Here is a 20,590-nt window from a genome sequence, read left to right as displayed (position 1 = left end):
GGTGTTGCTATAACAGAAGTGCCACAAGTGGATGGCTTTAACAAACAGAAGTTATTCTCTCACAGTCTAGGAGGCTAGAAGTCTGAATTCAGGGTGCCAGCTCCAGGGGAAGGCTTTCTCTCTCCATTGATTCTGGGGGAAGGTCCTTGTCATCAATCTTCCCTGGTCGAGGAGCTTCTCAACACGGGGACCGCAGGTCCAAAGGACGTGCTATTCTCCTGGCTCTTGTTTCTTGGTGGTACGAGTTCCCCAGGTCTTTCTGCTTGCTTCTGTCTTTTATATCTCAAAAGAGATTTATTGAAGACACAACCTAATCTTGTAGATTAAGTCCTGCCTCATTGACATCACTGCCTCCAATCCCACCTCATTAACATCACAGAGGTAGGATTTACAACACAGGAAAGTCACATCAGATGATAAAATGGTAGGCAATCACACGATACTGGCAATCATGGCCTAGCCAAGTTAACACATTTTTGAGGGGCAAAATTCAGTCCATAACAGAGGTGGTCTCCAAGATAAGACAATGAGGAATGAGGAGGCCAGGTGGCCTGGGGGATGGAGCAGGTTGAGAATGAGGATGGAAGTTCAAGTGAAAGCATCCGAGCAGCTTCAAGAGATGGAGGTGGTATGGGGAGAGCAGAACAAGAGCCACACTGGGGGGCTTCTAGGGCTGAGTCTTTACGAGGAAACACTGGAGAGGCACCTGCCCTGGGCTTTCCACCTATGAGGCTAGGGAGAGCTGCCTCCCCCTAAAATGCCCTCAGTGGAGCACTTCTGGGGTTCTGCAAACCTTCCCCATTCACTCAAACCCACGTATCTAAACCAGCACCTCCCAACTCCCTGCCACTGCCAACAACCCTGGTACTGTTCTTCCTGACAGGGAGCTCACTCCCTTCTAGAAATCTGCGCCTTCTTCCTTGGACAAATCTGTTGATTTTTTGGATGTTTGGGGTCCTGATCAAAAAATGGGGGAAATATGTCCCCATTATGCGCTGAACTCAAGGGCGGAAGTAGAGTTCATGGTTTGCCTAAGGTTTAGGGTTTGTGGGTTCAAGGTTTATGGGTTTGTGGTTTGGTTCTACCTCCCAACTGCTACAGGGCTGCTGCCAGCCTTATGATAAAAAAACAAAAACAAAATCAAAAACCCAAACCCATTGGTGTTGAGTCAATTCTGACTCATAGCGACCCTACAGGACAGAGCAGAACTGCCCCACAGGGTTTCCAAAGAGTGCCTGGCAGATTCAAACTGCTGACCTTTTGGTTAGCAGCCGTAGCACTTAACCACTACGCCACCAGGGTTGCCAGCCCTATGGGACTTTGATGCAAATTAAAAACAAAGACCAACCAACCGACCAAAAACACTATTGTGATCCACAAGGTTTTCATTGGCTGATTTTTGGAAGCAGGCCTTCCTTCCTAGTCTGCCTTGTTCTGGAAGCTCCGCTAAAACCTGTTCAGCATCACGGCAACATGCAAGTCTCACTGACAGGTGAGTGGTGGCTACACATGCGGTGCTTTGGCCAGGAAATGAGCCCTGGTCTCTAGGGTGGAAGCTGAGAATTCTACCACATCACCACTGCCCTGTAAGGGCAGCCAACTTGAAAATGCACTCCTGTCTTGGATCTCCCTCCTTCCCAGCTTCACTCCTGTGGTTGACTGAATAACTGCCCCTAAAGACATTCCGGTCCTAATCCTTGGAACCTGTGAATGTTAATTTAGGGAATTTGCAGATGTGATTAAGTTAAGCATCTTGAAATGGGAAGATTATCCTGGATTACCCAGTGGGCCCAGTGTAAGCACACGTGTCCATGTCATCAGATAGAGGAGAGGGACAGCTGACATACAAGAAGGTGACAACGTGATGGCTGAAGCAAGATGCGATGCTGCTGGCTTGGAAGATGGAGGAAGGTGTCATAAGCTGAGGAATGCAAGGAATGCAGCTCTAGAAACTGGAAAAGCAAGGAAAGGATTCTCTCCTAGAACCTCCAGAAGGAATGCAACCCTGTCAACACCTTGATTTCAACGCAGCGAAGCTGGTTTTAAACTACTGACCTCCAAAACTTTAAGAGGGCAAATGTGCCTTCTTGTAGGGCCACCAAACCGAAAAACCTGTTGCTGTTGAGTCGACTCCAACTCATAGCGACACTATAGGACAGAATAGAAATCCCCCATAGGGTTTCCAAGGAGTGGCTGATGGATTCGGACTGCCATCCCAGCCAAGTTCTTAACAACTGTGCAACCAGGGCTCCAGAATTGTGGCAATTTGTTACAGCAGCCAAAAGAAACACATATAGCCTCTACCTCTCCCTTCTGCTGCCTAGGACCACACTCCTTGGTCAAGGGCTTGCACGTAAGCCTCGTCATATGCTCTGCTTTTTGAGGAGCCTGGTGGGGGAAGACATCATCTAATTAGCAATCGATCCCCAGCTTCATGTACAGACACCATGGCTCTCTCAGGCCCACCATTCTTGTGGACAGCAGCGCACAGCTGCCCCATCATCCATAACAAGGCAATCAGATCGGATTCAGAGTCTGGTATGGACAGGGATGGGAATCAGGCCTCTGAGAGCCAGGGTGGTGAGAGAAGCGACCTCTGGGCTGCCTGGGGCAGTTAGGACCTGGGGCAGCTGTTCGCCTGTGTGCACCAGTGAGGCTGTGAGTTCCTGTGTTCCAAGCGCGGGCGTGGGAACACATGTCTTAGGTTCATTAACGTTTGGCCTCTCTAGGAGATGGCTGGTGGTGCAGAGGTTAAGAGTTATGGCTGCTAACCAAAAGGTCGGCTGTTCAAATCCACCAGGTGCTCTTTGGAAACCCTGTCCTATAGGGTTGCTATGAGTCAGAATCAACTCAAAGAAATGGGTTTGGTTTTTTTGGTTTAGGCCATGGCTGGGAGGCCTGGAATCTCTGTGCCCACTGCATGCTGTCATGTAAATTAGTATTTGTATTTGTCTACAATGTAAATGTGGTCCTGTTAGGTGAGATTCACTTGTGTAGTGCACAACCTGAACAACAATACTAAACCCGTTGCTGTCGATTCCAACTCATAGTGACCCTATATAGGACAGAGTAGAACTGCCCCATAGGGTTTCCATGGAGTGGCTGGTCAACTTGAACTACTGACCTTTTGGTTAGCAGCCGCGATTATTACTACTGTGCCACCAGGGCGCCGACAACCATACTAGGTAGTCCTAATGAGCTGTTTCACCTTGGTTAAGTTATCTTACCTCTCTGTCGTGGATTGAATTGTGTCCCCCCAAAATGAGTGTCAACTTGGCCAGGCCACGATTCCCAGTATTCTGTGATTGTCCACCATTTTGTCACCTGCTGTGATTTTCCTATGTGAGGTAAACTCTACCTTTAGGATGTTAATGAGGCAGGCTTAGAGACAGTTATGTTAATGTGACAAGACTCAATCTACAGGATTAGGTTGTATCTTGAGTCAATCTCTTTTGAGCTATAAAAGAGAGAAGTGAGCAGAGAGATGGGGTACCTCATACAACCAAGAAAGCAGCGCTGGGAACAGAATGCGTCCTTTGGGCCCAAGGTTCCTGTGCTGAGAAGCTCCTGGGCCAGTGGAAGATTGATGACAAGGACCTTCCCCTGGAACCAATGGAGAGAGAAAGCCTTCCCCTGGAGCTGGCACCCTGAATTCAGACTTCTAGCCTACTGGACTGTGAGAGAATAAATTTCTCTTTGTTAAAGCCAACCACTTGTGGTATTTCTGTTACAGCAGCACTAGGTAACTGAGACACTCTCTAAAGCTCTTTTTTCAAATAGGAATAATCAGATGACCTCCCTTGAGGATGTTAACCTACGGATTTGATAAGATAATGCACTTGAGCCCTGGAAGAAGTCCTTGGTAAATGGTAATGTGCCTGTCATTGCAGTTATTTTTATTTCTGTCAAGGTGATATGGGTACTTTCTTGGAACTCTGCTTTTCAAAATTATTGCCCAGCTACTTAGGAATGGATGTCCCGTGGCGATGGAGATGGTTAACGTGCTCAGTTACTAACGAAAAAATTGGAGGCTCAAGTCCACCCAGATGCACCTCAGAAGAAAGACCTGGCAATCTGCTTCCACGAAAGGAGCCATTGAAAACCCCATGGAGCAAAGTCCTGCTCTGACCCACATGGGGTTGCCATCAGTTGGCATTAACTCAATGGCAACTGGTTTTGGTTTGGGAATGAGGTAATGAGATAAACTCCTTCAAGATCAGAGGCTGCTGGTCGAACATTATAGGCCTAAGGTGGCCTTCTGTTTTGTAAGATGAAGCTACAAACCTGAAGCCTCTTTACTAAAGAGACCACAAGTTGTAACCGGCCCTGGAGGTGAGGCGAGCTGCAGGTGGCCTTTGGCAGAGGGAGATTAGAAGCACCAGGCAAATGAGAGCTCAGCTGGGCTTGTGACCAGGCCCACATGCTGTGGGCTTACTACCCCTTTCAGCTGGTGGGAGGAGAGAGCCTGAGAAGGGGGAGTTGAGTAGTCCAAGGCTACACAGCTGGCAGATTGTAGACCCAGGATTCAAAGCCGGAGCTCCTGACTCCAAGGCCTTCCTCTTACACTTCCGTCAGGCCTCTGGCAGCTGAGGAAATAAAAGGAGCTGAGGAGGGAACAGAGGAGGGAGAAGCTCCTGCGAGCCGCTTCTACTTCCTCGGAGGGGCTCTCACTTCGGCCCTTTGGACGACAGCCATGAGAAAAAAGAATGAAGTGACAATCTGAGAGTGCGGTCTCTCTTTTTCCAATTCAACTACGTCTGCCAACAGCAAATATCATCATTTCAGGCCATGGGAGAACCGCTGCTTTCGGGAACCTTTGTCATTTCAATGTAAATCTCTCGCCATTCCCTTCTGCCCTGGCAAAGACATTGGCTTAAATTACATTACACACACTGCACGCCGCTCCCACCCGCATCCTGGGCGTGCGTGTTTGACTTGGCCATCAAACACGCTCCGATTTGATTTGGGGCCTTTGTAGCCGTTAAGAATAGTGTTCCTTTATGCGCCAGCTCACCAGACTGGGTCATAATAATAGTGAAAATAATAACTGGCGTTGACTGAATGCTGACTCCTCTGATTCTGGCACTCTGCTCATCTCTTGACGTCTAGTATTTTATTTCATGCCCATGGCCACTAGATGAGGCTGCTATTACTATTATTCTCATTGTGTAGGTATGGAGGCTATAGGCATAAATGGGGGCTCAGAAAAGCTCATAGACAGAGCTGGAGCTGCAACGTGGCTGTCTCCAACACCAATGTCCATTATCTTAATATGCTGTCTCTGAGTCCTTTGTGAAGAGTTACCTACCTGACATCTCTTCCACTTCAGTTAGACCTGCATCCAATACCCAGCTGCAAGTTAGGATGCTCAGTAAAGGCGCCAATGAACTAGAGGCCTGACCCTCTGCAGGTCTAGGGCAATGGTTCTCAAGCAGGAGTGATTTTGCTCCCCAAGACACATTTGGCAGGGTCTGGAGACCATCTGGAGTCCTCGGGTGGTGTAAACGTTAAGCACTTGGCTACTAATCAAAAGGTTAGTGGTTCAAATTCACTTGGAGCTGCCCCGGAAGAAAGGCCTGGTGACCCACTTCTGAAAGATCACAGCCATTGAAAACCCCATGGAGCACAGTTCTGGGAACCCAGGCTAAAAGGAAATGGGAGGGTTAGGGAAGTTACTTTAGCTAAATTAGGTCCTGTGCTAAATATCTCAGGTAACTTGTCTCAAGTAACATGTCCAAGGCATCTCTGCAAGGGAGATGGGAAAAATGCACTGGAGTGAGATCAAGTGGCTGAACTGGGACTCGAACCCAAGACAGTTGGAACTAAAGCTCTTGCTCACTCCCCACATCCTGCTGCCTTCAGATCCTGGAGGGCTCCAGCTAGTAGACACTTTAGAAGCCGCTGGTCACCTGTCAGGCAGGGCATATGATATGATGTGAAGTTTAAATGAAGGGGGGTTCTCTGAGCCTGGACAGACATGACTTCCTTCTCAGAAAGCCTCTGGCAGCTGAAGGAAATAAAAGGAGAAGAGGAGGAAACTTTCCTGAGCCTCCTTTATACCTACAGCCCATTGCCATTGAGTTGATTTCAACTCATAGTGACCCTATAGGACAGAGTAGAACTGCCCCATAGAGTTTCCAAGGAGCGCCTGGTGGATCTGAACTGCCAACATTTTGGTTAGCAGTTATAACACTTAACCACTACACCACCAGGATTTCCTTTATACCTAAAGCCTCCCATATCTATAAAATGGGAACAATAACATTGGCCTTATCTAGAGGTTATGGGCATTAAATGAAATATTAGAAGGAGGGTAAACTAGCTCATCTCACTTGCACTGTTTGGCCTCTTGCAAAGACCAATAAGCTTGGGGAAAACTGAAGCAGCATAGCTTTTAACTTTAATTCACAAGGCAAGCTTTCTTGGAACACGCTCAGGCTGGTCATGCTAGCCAGATGGTGATCTTCAACTCTCCCGGCCCGAGTGTCTGATGGACCCAGGAAGACGAGGTGAAGCTTGACTTCAAGACCAGTGTGCACAGAGACGTCAGTCCCCTTCCAGTGGCATTAACAACAAGAGCTTCATCTTCTAATCGCATTACCTCACCCCAGGGGGTGTTTCCTGGCCCATTATCACATGGTGTGGTTGGCTGGGTCTCCATTTGTCACCGCAAACATCAGGCATATGGTAATGGTCCTCTAAAACATGCCCTGTTGGGTCTTAATGTCTATTTAATGACACCTGCTATAAAGGCTCCCATAACTGAACTCCTAATGGGAGATGAGGGGATATTAGATTTTGGAGAAGGAGAGCTCTCTGAATGACAGGCTGCCTCTCCCCGGGAGGCCAGCACTGCGAGAGGCTGGTGGGGTGGCTGTTACGGAACCACAGGGTTTAATGGCGGGAGGGACTCTAAGAGATGGGCTGGCTCAAAGTCCTCTTTGTCCTAATGGGAAGGGGGTGAGGCCCTGAGGGAGGTGCACAGAAATGGTTCCCATGGGGAAGCATGGACTACCAAGCTTGACTTAAATTTCATTTAATGACCATTGATCTATGTTCAAAATGAATCCCAACCATTGCATTTCCTATTTAGGGCAGGGAAGAAAAACTGAAGCTTGGTAGTAGTACGAAATAGCAAGGGATTTATTTCTTATCTTCCCTCTCTCTCTGCCCCCCTCCCTCAGTTGTTCTTTCTGAATCTTTTGACCTCAATTCTCACCCTTGGGTAGGGAGGGGCAGAGTGGGTCCTGGAGAAAAGAAGGTTTTAGAAAGGAGAGAGAGATTTCATTTCCCTTCCCTGCCAAAACCTTATCCTGGGAATGGTGGCAGGTCTCAAGGCACTTGAACCCTGATTCATTCATTCATCCACCTTACACTGGTTAAATGCTGAGATGCTTACTGTGGCAGAGAGTATTTTCCAGATGGCTGCAACAATAGTTTCCATCCCATATGCTTTTCTAGAATGTGACCCATGAAGAGCTGGAGTTTAATTCCCCTCTCCTCGAATCTGTGTTGCCCTTATGACCCACTTGTAACCAATAGGGTGTGGTTGGAAGTGATGCTGCTCGACTTCTGAGGCTAGGTCAGAAAAGGTCAGGCAGCTTCCACCTGCGCTCTTGAGATACCTGCTGTGGAGAAATCCAGCTACCTTAAGAAGTCTGACTAGAGAGGCTACTTATAGATGCTCCAGTCCACAAACCCATCTGAGCTCCCAGCTGACAGCCAGCATTTACTGCTGGCCATGTGAATGCGCCATTTTGGACTTCCAGCCCAGTCGAGCCTTCAGATGACTGCGGTCCCCGCTGATGTGTGACTGCAAAGTGTGTGACAGAACCTGAGTGAGAACTGCCCAGCTGAGCCCTCCCTGAAGTCTCCACCCACAAAATTGTGAGCAAAATAGAACTGATATTTCAAGCCTCTAGGTCTTGGGGTAATTTGTTACACAATAGTAAATGGAAAACTTTCAATGATGAATAAAACTCAGCCCTTGCCCTTCACACAATCACAACTTAATTAGAGATTTGAGCTTCTTTAACCACTACACAAACTATGACACAGTGGGTGCTGAAATGCAGGATCATAGAAGGAGCAAACCATTCAGCCTGGAGTGAGCAGGAGGGTTTGATAAAAAGTTGAAATGGGCCTTGAAGGAAGCACAGGAGTTTGTCAGACATCCAGGAAAAAAGTGCAATCGATGAAAAAGGAATGGCACATGGAAAGGCAAGACGTGACATGGAGAACAAATAGGTAAGCTAGATTAGGAAGGGTCTTGATGCCAGGACAAAGAGCTCTGGCATGCCTTCCACAGTAGAGAGTGGTACACGAAGAAGCACTCAGAACCACTGACTGAAGATAGCACGTCTTCCCGGAATACGAATTGAGCCCAATGGGAAGTCAGTTAAAACATTTTCATATTAAAACCATCAAGGATACATTAACACAATAACAAATGCAAAAATTACATGATTTTTCAGGATTCTAATAAATTTTGTACCACTTCAGGCCTTCTGCAACCTCCCTGGAGGTCTAGGTTTTCTTTGATGGAAACTTTGAGCAGTTCTGTGTAGGTGAAGGGGCACTCTCAGGAGGTTTTCAAACCTCACTAGAAAGGTTTCTCTGGCAAACAGTGTGGATGATAGTCTGGAGCAAGGCTGAAGGCAGGGGGCCTGTTCAGAGCCTGCTGGGATGGTCTGAGGTAGAGATTTTGTGGAATGGGAGGATAGTGGAGTGAGAAGAGGGGATGATTTGAGAAGGTCTTTCCAAGTTAGAACTGACTGTACCCCCTGACTTTCTAGGTCTCTGTTTGGACTTCTCTTTCTTCAAGAAGTTTTCATATGGTATGGACTAGAACCCCTCTTAAGTGGTTGGACAGTTCCCTGTGGTTCCCTCATCACGCCACTTATCACACTGCATGGCCACACCATCAGCAGCATTGTTGGCACATATGGAATGCTGTCTGTGCACCAGGCACTCCGTTTTCAGTTAGGAATACATCCACCTGACCAGGACAGAGACCCTCAAAAGAGGGGCTTAATCAAGAAGGTAGCTGAAGCAAGAAATATTCCTTCCATGGTAAAGAGCCTGGAAATAAGTGGAATAGAGTTAATGCAGGTGACCACAGATGCCACTTGGAAGTCAAGTTCCTTTCAGTTTCTGGCTCCATCATCCCAAGTATATGTTTTAATCCTCATTTTCTCAAGATGGCTGGCTATTTCACATACATGTTTCTGACAAGAAGATGAAAGACAGAGTCGTTCATGAAGCTGTGTCCTTTTATTCATGAACGAATGCCTTCCCAGGACTTCTATCTACTCCTCATTGGCCAGAACTGAGGTATAAGACCACCCTTAGCTGCAAGGGAGTCTGGTAAGGAGAGCATTTTAGCGGGGTGCATTGCTACTCCAATAAAATCAGAGGTGTCTCAGTGAAAAGGAGATGGATTACAGATATCAAGTAGGCAACCAGCTGTAACTGCCATAAAATGTATTAACTTACTGATTCTTATAACAATCCTATAATGTTATTATTATAATTTTATGGATGAGAGAATTGAGGGACAGAGAAATTAGGTACTTTTTTAAAGATTACATAGTAGATGGAGGAGCTGGAAATGGCATGTTTAACTATCTGTATCTCCTATTGAGCCACCACCCATCTATCATTTTGTCATAATGTAGTGGCTCGCATGTTGCTGTGATGCTGGAAGCTATGCCCTAGTATTTCAAATCCAGCAGGGTCACCCATGGTGGGCAGGCTTCTGCAAAGCTTCCAGACTAAGACAGACTAGGAAGAAAGGCCTGGTGATCTATTTCTAAAAATCAGCCAACCCAAACCTTATGGATCACAACAGAAGATTCTTCAACTCACTTGCTTTGACAAGTCATCAGGAAGGAGCAGTCACTGGAGGAGGACATCATGTTTGGTGAAGTAAAGGGCCTATGAGGGCATGGGAGACCCTCAGTGAGATGTATTGGCACAAGAGTTGCAATAATGAACTTGAACTTGCCAGTGATTGTGAGGATGATGCAGGATGGGCAATGTTTTGTTCTGTTGTACATAGGTTGCCATGAATTGGAGTCAATGTAATAGCTGCTAACAACATCTCCTATGAGACCATAAGCAACCTGAGGGCAGGACCATATATTTATTAACTTATTCCTGTGCGCCTATCACCTGGCATAGCATTGTTAAATTGACTTGATGGCAGATTGGATGCTTTATTGACGACCTAATAAAAATCTGTACTTATCCTCTAGCTGGCTTTCCCTGTCCTCCAACTCAGAACGGAAAAAGAGATCAGAAAGAGTCTCCACCCTGGTATACCATTCCTCTTGGTCACGGTCAGCCTGGACTTAGTATAAAGACTAAGCTCTGCTGACTGCCAGCCCAGCCATGCTTGGCTGAGCACACCAGGACCTAACAAGGCCTGAACTGTTTCAAGGAGTGTTTTTAACAAGTTGTAAATGTATTTCACTGAGTCCCATTGCTGTATATAATTGATGTAGCTGATGAAAAGCAATCATAATTCCGTGAATCATTTCTGCCTGTTTACAAGTGCTTTTCATTCCCCATCTTCCAGAAGGATGCATAAAGCACACTTTAAAAGAAAACGTATTTGATATTGACATATGGTAAGACTGTCTTGCGTTGCACTTCTTCACTGGCTCATGAGATAAGTGCAAAAGAAAAAGACAAACTCATAATTACTATAGATTTCATTTTTTTAAATACCCACAGATAACTGCTTTTAAGTATAAACAAGGGTGTTTGCAAGAATGATGATTTTTATCTCCACTTGGTTTGCTTTAGGATAAGAATTATGGCAGGCACCTTGGGATGTAATTATTTGCTTACAGGTCTTTTTCACTTTAAGAGATGGAATTTGTCTCGTTCCAATTTATTCCATTGCCGTTGAGTCAATTCCGACTCAGAGTGACCCTACAGGACAGAGTGGAACTACTCCGTGAGATTTCCAAGGCTGAAATTTTTGCGGAAGCAGACTTCCATATCTTTCTCCTATGGGTTCATACTGTTGACCTTTCAGTTAACAGATGAGAGCTTAATCACTGTGCCATCAGGGCCACTCCTTATCTACCTCCACTGCCCTTGCTAAAGATTAGCACAAGTCATCATTTGTTGAGGGTATGAGTGAATGAATGAACAAATGAATAAGCTTTCTAGGAGAAATACTGAAAAACCCTGAAGTGGAAGTCGTCCTTGTTTATAATGATAATTGAGATTGTCTAAAAGTCTATGTGGCACTTGGACTTGAAGGAGAGAGAACTTGAACTACTGAAGCTGTATCAGTCAGGTAACGTTGCAGTAACACTGCATAACGAACTCAGTGGCTTCAAACAATATGTATTCTCATAACCTTGGGTCTGCATGCTGTTTGCTGTATGGCTGATCAGGGCTGGGCTCAGCTGGGTGCCTCTGCTTCAGGCCAGCTGGGTGGGAGTGGCTCCAGACTACACACAGTAGACTCAGGTCTATCCCACATGTATTCGTTATGGGGCCAGTCCAAAATGGCAGCATCCAACTAGCACATAACCTCACAGTGAGTCAGGGGAGTACAAAAGGGCAAGCTCCACTGCACAGGAACATTTCAAGCCCCTGGTTAATTCACTTCCCTTAACACCTCATTGACCAAAACAAATCATATGGTAAACCCAAAAGTCAAGGAGTAGGGAAGTACAATTTGTAGACCATGGAAAGGGTGTGTCCGTAAAATTCTACAAAGCAGTTAAGAGTTGGAACCAAAAACTCAGTCTACCATGAAGGAATCCATAGGAGCAAAGAAGGGGAAACAGCTGTGTGAGACAATAAGCAGGGAGAATAAACAGAAGTTGGGCTCCTCAGATCACACCTGATAATTTATGCTCATGAGGTGACTCTAGGTGGGCCCTTCAATAATTTAACCCAATAAAATGACTCAGGGTGGGGACTGGCCTTGCAAGGCAGACTAACTACGTGTTTGGAGCTTGAGCCATGTGATACCAGCTTGACCTGGGGTGGAGGGTGGGTGAGGCTGGAGTTTGAGTTCAATCAATCATGACTATGTAATGATACCCCAATAAAAACTCTGGACATCGAAGTTTGGGTGAGCTTTCCTGTTTGACAATACTCTGCATATTGTCACACACCAACATACCAGGAGGGTGACATGTCCCTGAGGACAATAGGAGCTTTACATTTGGGCCCCTCCCAGATATTGCCCTATGCGTATCTCTCTCTCTGGTTTGTTCTGATTTGTATCGTTTTGCTACAATAAAACTGTAATCATAAGTATAGCACTTTCTTGAATTCTGTGAGTCATTCTAGAGAATTACTGAAACCAAAGGATTACTGGGAACCCCAGAATTTGTAACCAGTTGGTCGGAAGTATAAGTGGACTGCGAACCCCCAAAACGGTGGCTGGCATCTGAAGCAAGACCAAAGGACTGTGCCCTTAACCTGTGAAGTTTGGCCCAACTCCGGGTAGCTGGTGTCACCAGTCACTGTGCCTTGGATTCTGCTTTGCAATTCCCATTTGGGTTGCCCTCCTGTCTCTCTGAACATACATTCTCAGTACCTTCTACCTGGCTGACTGTAATTTTTAAGGAGGAAAATGTCAGAGACTGAGATAGAGTTAAGAAGGATTTGGCAGTAAATGGTCCAAACATCTTTTGCTGTGGAAGGAACCGGAGTGTCATGCTAACAGTGCCTGCTGTGATATGGATCGGGCGGCTGGTGAGCCCAGCTGGGCTACTGCCTCACTTAAACAACCATCCCCATGGCCCCGATAATAAGTGCAGATACAAGCTCAAGTCAGTATTGGCCACCTCACCACTCCCACCTTCCTTCTGAGCAGCTGCTTCGGGTCTACATCATATAGGTCTCCCACATAGCCCTTGTTCAGGGTCCGGAAGGTAGTAAGTGTGCCATCTTTATTGCATCAAGTTAATAGTTATTGTATACGCAGAGGCGAGGAGAAATGGCCACATCACAATCAATCACAGTTAACCTACCTTTTGCTCCACCTCTCAGCACTCTTCACCTGCCTACACTCCATGAAAATTGCTCCCATGTTGATCTGAATGAACTCTACCTCCATTTTGTTCCTCAGAATGGTCATAACCCTCCTCTCCTCCTACACTCTCCTCCTTCAAGGTTCAGCTCAAATGCCACTTCTTCCATGAAGCCTTGCCTAATTTCCCAGCAAGAAGCAACCGCTTTGCCTCTGAACTTGGTAGTCCTCTTTCCGCATCTCTTCTGGAGCATTTAATACCATCCGTCTCATATCCCAGCTCTTTCTGTTGGATGCTTACACACTTCCCCACCCAACTGCCAGTTCCTTGCAGTGGGGAGTCTGTTTCACGTTTGGCTTCACCCCAATATTTAGCCAATGGTTTGAAGATAGTAAGTCCCCTATAAATAAATCCATTGCCATCGAGTCAGTTCCAACTCGTGGTGACCCCATTAGTGCCAGAGTAGAACTGTGCTCCATAGGGTTTCAATGGCTGTAATCTTACAGAAGTCGATCGCCAGGATTTCTTCCGCGGCACCTCTGGGTGGATTCAAACCACCAACCTTTCAGTAAGCAGTCAAGCTGCAAACCGTTATTCGCCACCCAGAGACCTCCTCTCTAAATAGTTGAGTATTAAACCAATCAGGGTGATGGTGCCAACCTGGGAAGACATCTGATACGTTCTTAAAAACTCCTAACCCAAACTTGCAGTTTTGGAAAAGAGACGAGTAAATTCAGTTTTTATTGAATCCATCTCCTCTTTGCAGAATTATTTTGTGGTCTCTTTCATTGGGCCAATTACATTTATGAAGATAAATTAGGACAGGCGAGAACCCACTTGCGTGGATTGCTGTGTGCTAACTATGTAATTAGCGGCCGTCATCTAAGAGGGGAGTTGGTTGGATATTTCCATCAGGAAAAAAAAAAAAAACAACAAAAAACATTATGATCCATAAAAAACAATGAGCAATGATAATTTCATTTTTATTGCTCATTTAAAAACATTCACTGATAATTCTCCCCATGCTTAATAGGCATATGTTTGCTTCCTTCAAATATATACCCATAAACTTGTCGCAAAAAACACTTACATAATTGTTCTGCCTCACTTACATCATGCAACCTAAATGAAAGACTTTCAAAGACAGTAAGTGTGGAGTTTGTCAAGGGAATTCAGGCAGGTGGTATATGTCATCAGCAGGTCATTCCTGAGACCCTGGCACTGGTCAGGCCTGGTACTAGGTACTTCATGGTTCTCAGGCCAAGGGATTTTTCACATCTGAGAGAGTGAGTGCATGCTCTGTTTTGCATTTGGATTAGGAAAGGATGAGTCCTTGTAGCCGGGACCCTTCCCTTTCCACGGATGATGAAGAGGAGACCTGAGGTCTGCTCAGGTACCTGAACCCCAGGGCCAGGCCAAAGGCAGACACATAGCAGGTGATAATAATGTTAACTATGTGAGTGAACGGCCCAAAGCCTGGGTGGGTGGGTGGATGGGTGGGTGGGTGGTGGGTGGGTGGGCGGGTGGACGGGTGGATGGGTGGGTGGGCGGGAGGACGGGTGGGTGAATGGATATGTTCAGTTGAATTGGATGGGACGGCCCACACTCCATTCAGTGTGGTGCTGGTAGACACTGCTCGCTCACTATCTCTGGCTCCTCACTCTTGTGGAAAGAGGTCCTAGCTCCTGAGTATCTGGGGAACCGGTTACACCCTCCAGAGCAGCCTTGCACGTTCAGAAATGCTAACACTGTCACGTGTTTCCAAATTCACGGTAGGAAGTTCTTTCAATCTTCTTAACTGGACGTTAAATGCCCCGTATAAGCTGTTTTCTGTTCCTTCTGGCCATCCCACTCTGTTTTCTGGCTCCTGACTGACCCCTGGCCCCGAGGTACACGTTCCTGTCATGTGCGAGGCCAAAACCCACCGAAGATGAAAACGGAGAGCAAGGAGCCAATTAGCTGCTTCTGGGAATGAAGAACCCAGCTCAAGGGGCCTTCAGGAAATGCTGATTTTTCTCCAGAAACAAAATCCACCCATCTACCTGTGCTTTGATGTGTTTAGAAGCCTGAGGGGTGTGTGTGTGTCCCTGATTGTCTGATTGTATCATTGAGTGTCTGTGTGTCACTGAGTGTGGGTATCACTGATTGTGTGTGTGTCACTGCCTGCGTGTGTCACTGTGTGACTGAATGTCTTTGTGTGTGCCTGTGTGTGTGTGTCACTGTGTGTGGGTCACTGTGTATGTCATTGTCTATTGTGTGTATCTGTGTGTCACTGAGTATGTGTGTCACTGAATGTCTATTGCATGTGTGTCTGTGTGTGTGTCACTCATTGAGTGTGTGTGTGCCACTGAAAGTGTGTGTCACTGAATGTCTATTGTGTGTGTGTCTGTACGCATGTATGTATATGTCACCGAGTGTGTGGGTGTCACTGTCTACTGTGTTTGTGCCAATTTGTGTATGTGTGTGCCACTGAGTGTCCCTGTGTTCCCAGGTCTCCAGAACTCTTTGTGAGGTGAGTGGGGAGAAGGGAGGACAGGGAGGGCTCCAAGGCTTGCCCTCTGCTTCCGAGAATCAGGCAAGGCTGGGTGGCAGCCAACAGGCAGGTGGGCTAGACTCCGCTGTGTCTGCCCTGGCTGAGCCCCAGGTCAGTGTGGCCCTTCCTGAGCCAAGCATGTCTGCATGTGCTCACCCAGCACCCACACATCTCCGGAGCGGAGGCACAGGTGATTCCTCCCACACCCCCACACCTGTGTCCTCAGTTCTGCCAGCACCTGTGGTTCCCACAGGTGGAGCTACAGCCGCGGCCTGGCACCCAGGCCTGTTCCCCTTCTACCCTGCGACTGTCGCCTCCTCTCCATCTGCCCTTCCTCTTGTTTCCTACATCCCGCTGGGCTGTCTTTAGGTCTCTAAATATTTCCTGCCTGCGTGGCTCTCTGACACTACGTCACCACCACTACCAGTTGCCGAGGACGTGATTCTGACTCATGGCGACCCCATGTGTGTCAGAGTAGAACTGTACACCATAGGGTTTCCAATGGCTGATTTTTCTAAAGTAGATTGCCAGGCCTTTCTTCCGAAGTGCCTCCAGGTGGACGCAAATGGAGCTTTAGAGAGGTCTTGTGGAAATGGCGGAGTTTGGGATTTGAACCATTTATTGCCAAATATAGTATCTAGAGGTCCCTGGGTGTCGCAAATGTGGTGGTTCGAACCCACCCAGTGGCACCACAGAAGAAAGGCCTGGTGATCTCCTTCCATAAAGATTGTTGTTGTTAGCTGCCATCGAGACAATTCCAACTCACGGCAACCCCATGTGTGCAGAGTAGAACTGCTCCATAGTGTTTTCAAGGCTATGACCTTTCAGAAGCAGATCGCCTGGCCTGTGTCTTGAAGCGCCTCTCAGTGGGTTTGAACCACCAACCTTTAGGATAGTAGTTGAGCACAAACCTGTTTGCACCACCCAGGGACTCCTCTATAAAGATTACAGCCAAGAAAATCCTGTGGAGCAGTTCTACTCTGTAATACATGGGATTGCCGGGAGTCAGAATTGACCCCATGGCAATGGGTTTGGCTCTTGTTATGGTATCTGCCTCAAGAGATTGTTCTGAGGATGAAGTAAAGGCACATTTTAAACCCTCCATAAGGTTAGCTATGGTTACTGTTATTGATACTATTATTGCTATTATCACTTAGAGCCAGCTGTTGAGTGGGATGCTGGAGAAACATAGATGAGTAACATGGCCCTGTCCTGCTGGAGCTCACGGGCTAGTTGAAAAGGCAGATACAAAACGCACCAAGGAAGGTTAGAAGCAGGGCGATAGAATTGTGGGCTTCTTAGGCGAGAGACCCATTCATTCAGCCGGGGGGATCAGAGAAGGTTTCCTGAAGGAGATGGTCCATTCTAGCTGGGCCGTGAAGGATATTTAAGTCTTTAATAGTCAGAGAAGGTGAAGAAAGACATTCCAGGCAGATGGAAGAGCGTACCCAAAACCAAATCAAACCCACTGCCACTGAGTTGATTCTGACTCATAGTGACCCTATAGGACAGAGTAGAACTGCCCCATAGGGTTTCCAAGGATGTAATCTTTACGGAAGCAGACTGCCACATCTTTCTCCCATGGAGAGGCTGGTGGGTTCGAACCACTGACCTTTCAGTTAGCAGCCAGTGCTTAGCTACTTCGTCATCAGGGCTCCTGGAATAGTGTAGACATGGACAAAGGACAGCAAGCCGTCTAGAGTGTCTGAAGTGTGAATGGGGAGATGACAGCCATGAAAAGGAGGGTTAGCTGGTCAGAGTGCAAGGGGCCTTGAATGCCAAGCCAAACGGGGCATTTGGGTTTTATTCTATTGGCCATGGGGAGTGATTCCAGCATCTTAAGCAAGGGAGTAATGAGACCTGATCCCTGCCAAGGGTAAAATTTGCCATTACAAAAATAAATATGCTTACCCAAGGCTCTGAGAGAAATTGGCAAGAATAAGCAGCCAGATTTTCAGTTCCTTGCCTGTGTGGGTTTGCTTCCTGACATAGGCAAAAGGGCCAAGAAGAATGATGTCACAGAGGCCACAGGTGCTTCATGTCCAGAGCAGGCTTCTGCTTACCAGAAGCAATGAAGCAGGGGAGATGAAGGCATGGGTCAGCTCAGCCCTTAGCACCACACTGAGCTTCCTCTAATTCCTGCAACCCCAAAGGGCTCTTAGAGATCCATGGAAATTAAGAAGGGAAACCGAGGTACAGGTGGATCAATAACAAAGCAAGTTGGAGACAGATGGGCCTGAGTTTGAATCAGCTTTCTACCAGTTACAGGTAGTCCCTGGATTACGAACAGAGTTCTGTCCCTAAATCTGTTAAGTTGAATTTGTACATAAGTTGGAACAGTTAGATATGGTTCATATCTAACGTCAGTTAGTCAAACGTTTGTCTTAGTATATAGTATACAGCGTACTTTTCTATGCATAAAAACTTTAAAGAAACACTTCCAGATACACTAAAACATCTTTAAAGTAATAATACAGTAATAAAAATGTTTTGATACGTGTCGCAAAGTAGAGACCGTTTGTTATTAGGTACTGTATGTACCTTGAAATTTTAACATAATAGGCTTTGGTGGGGGGGGATTGGTTTGTAACTCCTGGTTGTAGGTAAGTCAGATGTTTGTAATCCAGGGACTGCCTGTAACTAGTTTTGTGACCTTGGGGACAAATTGTGCAACCTTTCTGAGGTTCAGTTTCCTCATCTGTAAAATGGGAATAAGGGAATTATTTCACAGGACCAGTGCGAGGACTCAGTGGGAGACTGTACGGGAAGTTTCTGGCATGATGCAAACTGAAAACTAACCAGTTGTCGTCCAGTTGATTCTGACTCACGGCAACCCCGTACCTTTTTTTCAGAGAAGAACTGCCCTCCATAGGGTTTTCATGGCTGTGACATTTCATAAGCAGATTGCCAGGCCTTTCTTCTGAGGCATGACTGAGTGGTTTCAAACCACCCATCTTTTGATTACTAGCCCAGTGCTTAACCATTTGTTGCTCTCAGACGGTAAGCACCCACCAAGCTATTCGGAGACACTGGTGAGACTCTGAAAAGGCTCAGCACATAGAGCTTCCTAACCTCTCCCCACCCCTTCCTCCCTCGGTCTTTCTTGCCAGTTGCCCTCTGACCAGGCTGTGACCCATCCCAGGCCTAGCTAGAGAAGAGCAGGAAAGAAAAAGGACAGATATCTGCCTGGGAGGGTTTATCGTCAGAGAAAAACAAAGCATCTCCTAGCATTTTTCTCCACATCGCCTAAGAGGGTAAAATATGAACCATACATCTTTTTTCCAGGACCTTTGAAATTTTAGCTATAAATGGTAAAACACATCAATGAATTTCCCCATGAATATTTATTGAAATAGCACTTTTAATACAAAGCCATTTGAAAAGGGAACTTCCAAGGAAAATGCATTTTGTGTAGCTATTGATCTTAAAATATTTACTATGCATATGCTCATCCTAGAAATATTACACACCGCTTTTTATTATTTGTTCTGGATAAAATTGCAGAGCGTTGGCCTAGATGGATATTACAAGCTGAACAGTACTGGCAAGATGGTCTTCTGGACTTCATTCAGCTTTCTTTCTTTCCAGCCTGTGATTTGCTGGCTTCTGGCAACTTTTTGAGAGATCTCACTGTAAACACTTAATGCATTCAGCCGCCAATCGAAAGGCTGGAAGTTCGTGTCCACCCAGAGGTGCCTCGGAATAAAGGCCTGGCAACCTGCCTCAGAAAGGTCATAGCTGTGAAAACCCCGTGGAGGGCAGTTCCATGCTCACACACATGGGAGCCCCATGAGTGGAGAGCAGCATGACAGCAACTGCTTCTTTTTTTTTAATTATACACCTGCTAACAGGTGAGCTCTGAAAATAGATAATCAGGGAATCTTGGATCTTGAGCTACAAGAAAGCTGGTTGTTGTCATTAGCCGCTGTGAAGTTGGCCCGGAGTCATGGTGGCCCCATGCACAATGGGACAAACTGCTGCCTGGTCCTGTGTCATCCCCATGATTGGCTGGGGACAAACTGTTGTAGGGTTTTCATTGGCTCATTGGCTGATTTTCAGAAGTAGATTGCTAGGCCTTTCTTCCTAGTCCATCTTAGTCTGAAAGCTCTCCTGAAACCTGTTCAGCATCATAGCAACCAGCAAGCCTCCATTGGCAGACAGGTAGTGGCTGTACATGAGGTGCATTGGCCGGAATCGAACCTGGGTTTCCTGCATGGAATTCTACCACTAAACCATCAATGCCCACCCCTAGAAGGAAGCTTAGGGGTCATCTTGTCCAATGCCCTCATTTATATATGAAGGTCCTCTTTTTTGTTGTTGTGTCGCAGCCGCTGTGTGAACCTATCCCGCCGAGGGCCCTCCTCTCCCAGGACGACCCTCCACCCCACAAAGCATGATGTCCCTCTCCCGGAACAGTCCCTCCCCCACCACACACACACAACAAGCCCGAAGTATGTGAGATGAAGTCTTGCCATCCCCACCTCAGGTGAGCACTCTGGCTGTACCTCGCCCAAGACAGACCCGCAGTCTAAGTTACTCCCAATACTCCCAGGCCATAACTCAAAGGCATCAATTCGTCCTCCACCCTCCCCACCCATTGTCCAGCTTTCACGTGCATATGAGGCGATTGAAAACACCTGGCTTGGGTCAGGTATGCCTCAGTCCTTAAAGTGACATCTTTGCTTTCCAACACCTTTAAAGAGGTCTTCTGCAGCAGATTTACCCAATGCAATGTGTCATCTAGTATCTTGACTGTTTTCCTCCATGGGGTGTCAATCCCTGACATCTCAATCCTTTCTTCGTTTATCGTGATGTTGTCCACTGGCCCAGTTGTGAGGATTTGTGTCCTCTTTATGTTGAGGTGCAATCCACACTGAAGCCTGCAGTCTCCGATTCCCATCAGCAAGTTCCCTTTGCTTTCAGCAAGCAAGGTCATGTCATCTGCACATAGAAGGTTGTCAGCAAGTCTTCCTCCAATCCTGATGCCATGTTCTTCCCCATACAGTCCAGTTTTTCGGATTATTTGCTCAGCATACAGACTGAACAAACA

The sequence above is a fragment of the Elephas maximus genome, chromosome 19 (genome assembly GCF_024166365.1).
Source record: "Elephas maximus indicus isolate mEleMax1 chromosome 19, mEleMax1 primary haplotype, whole genome shotgun sequence".
Lineage (NCBI taxonomy): Eukaryota > Metazoa > Chordata > Mammalia > Proboscidea > Elephantidae > Elephas > Elephas maximus.
This window is presented reverse-complemented; position numbering follows the sequence as displayed.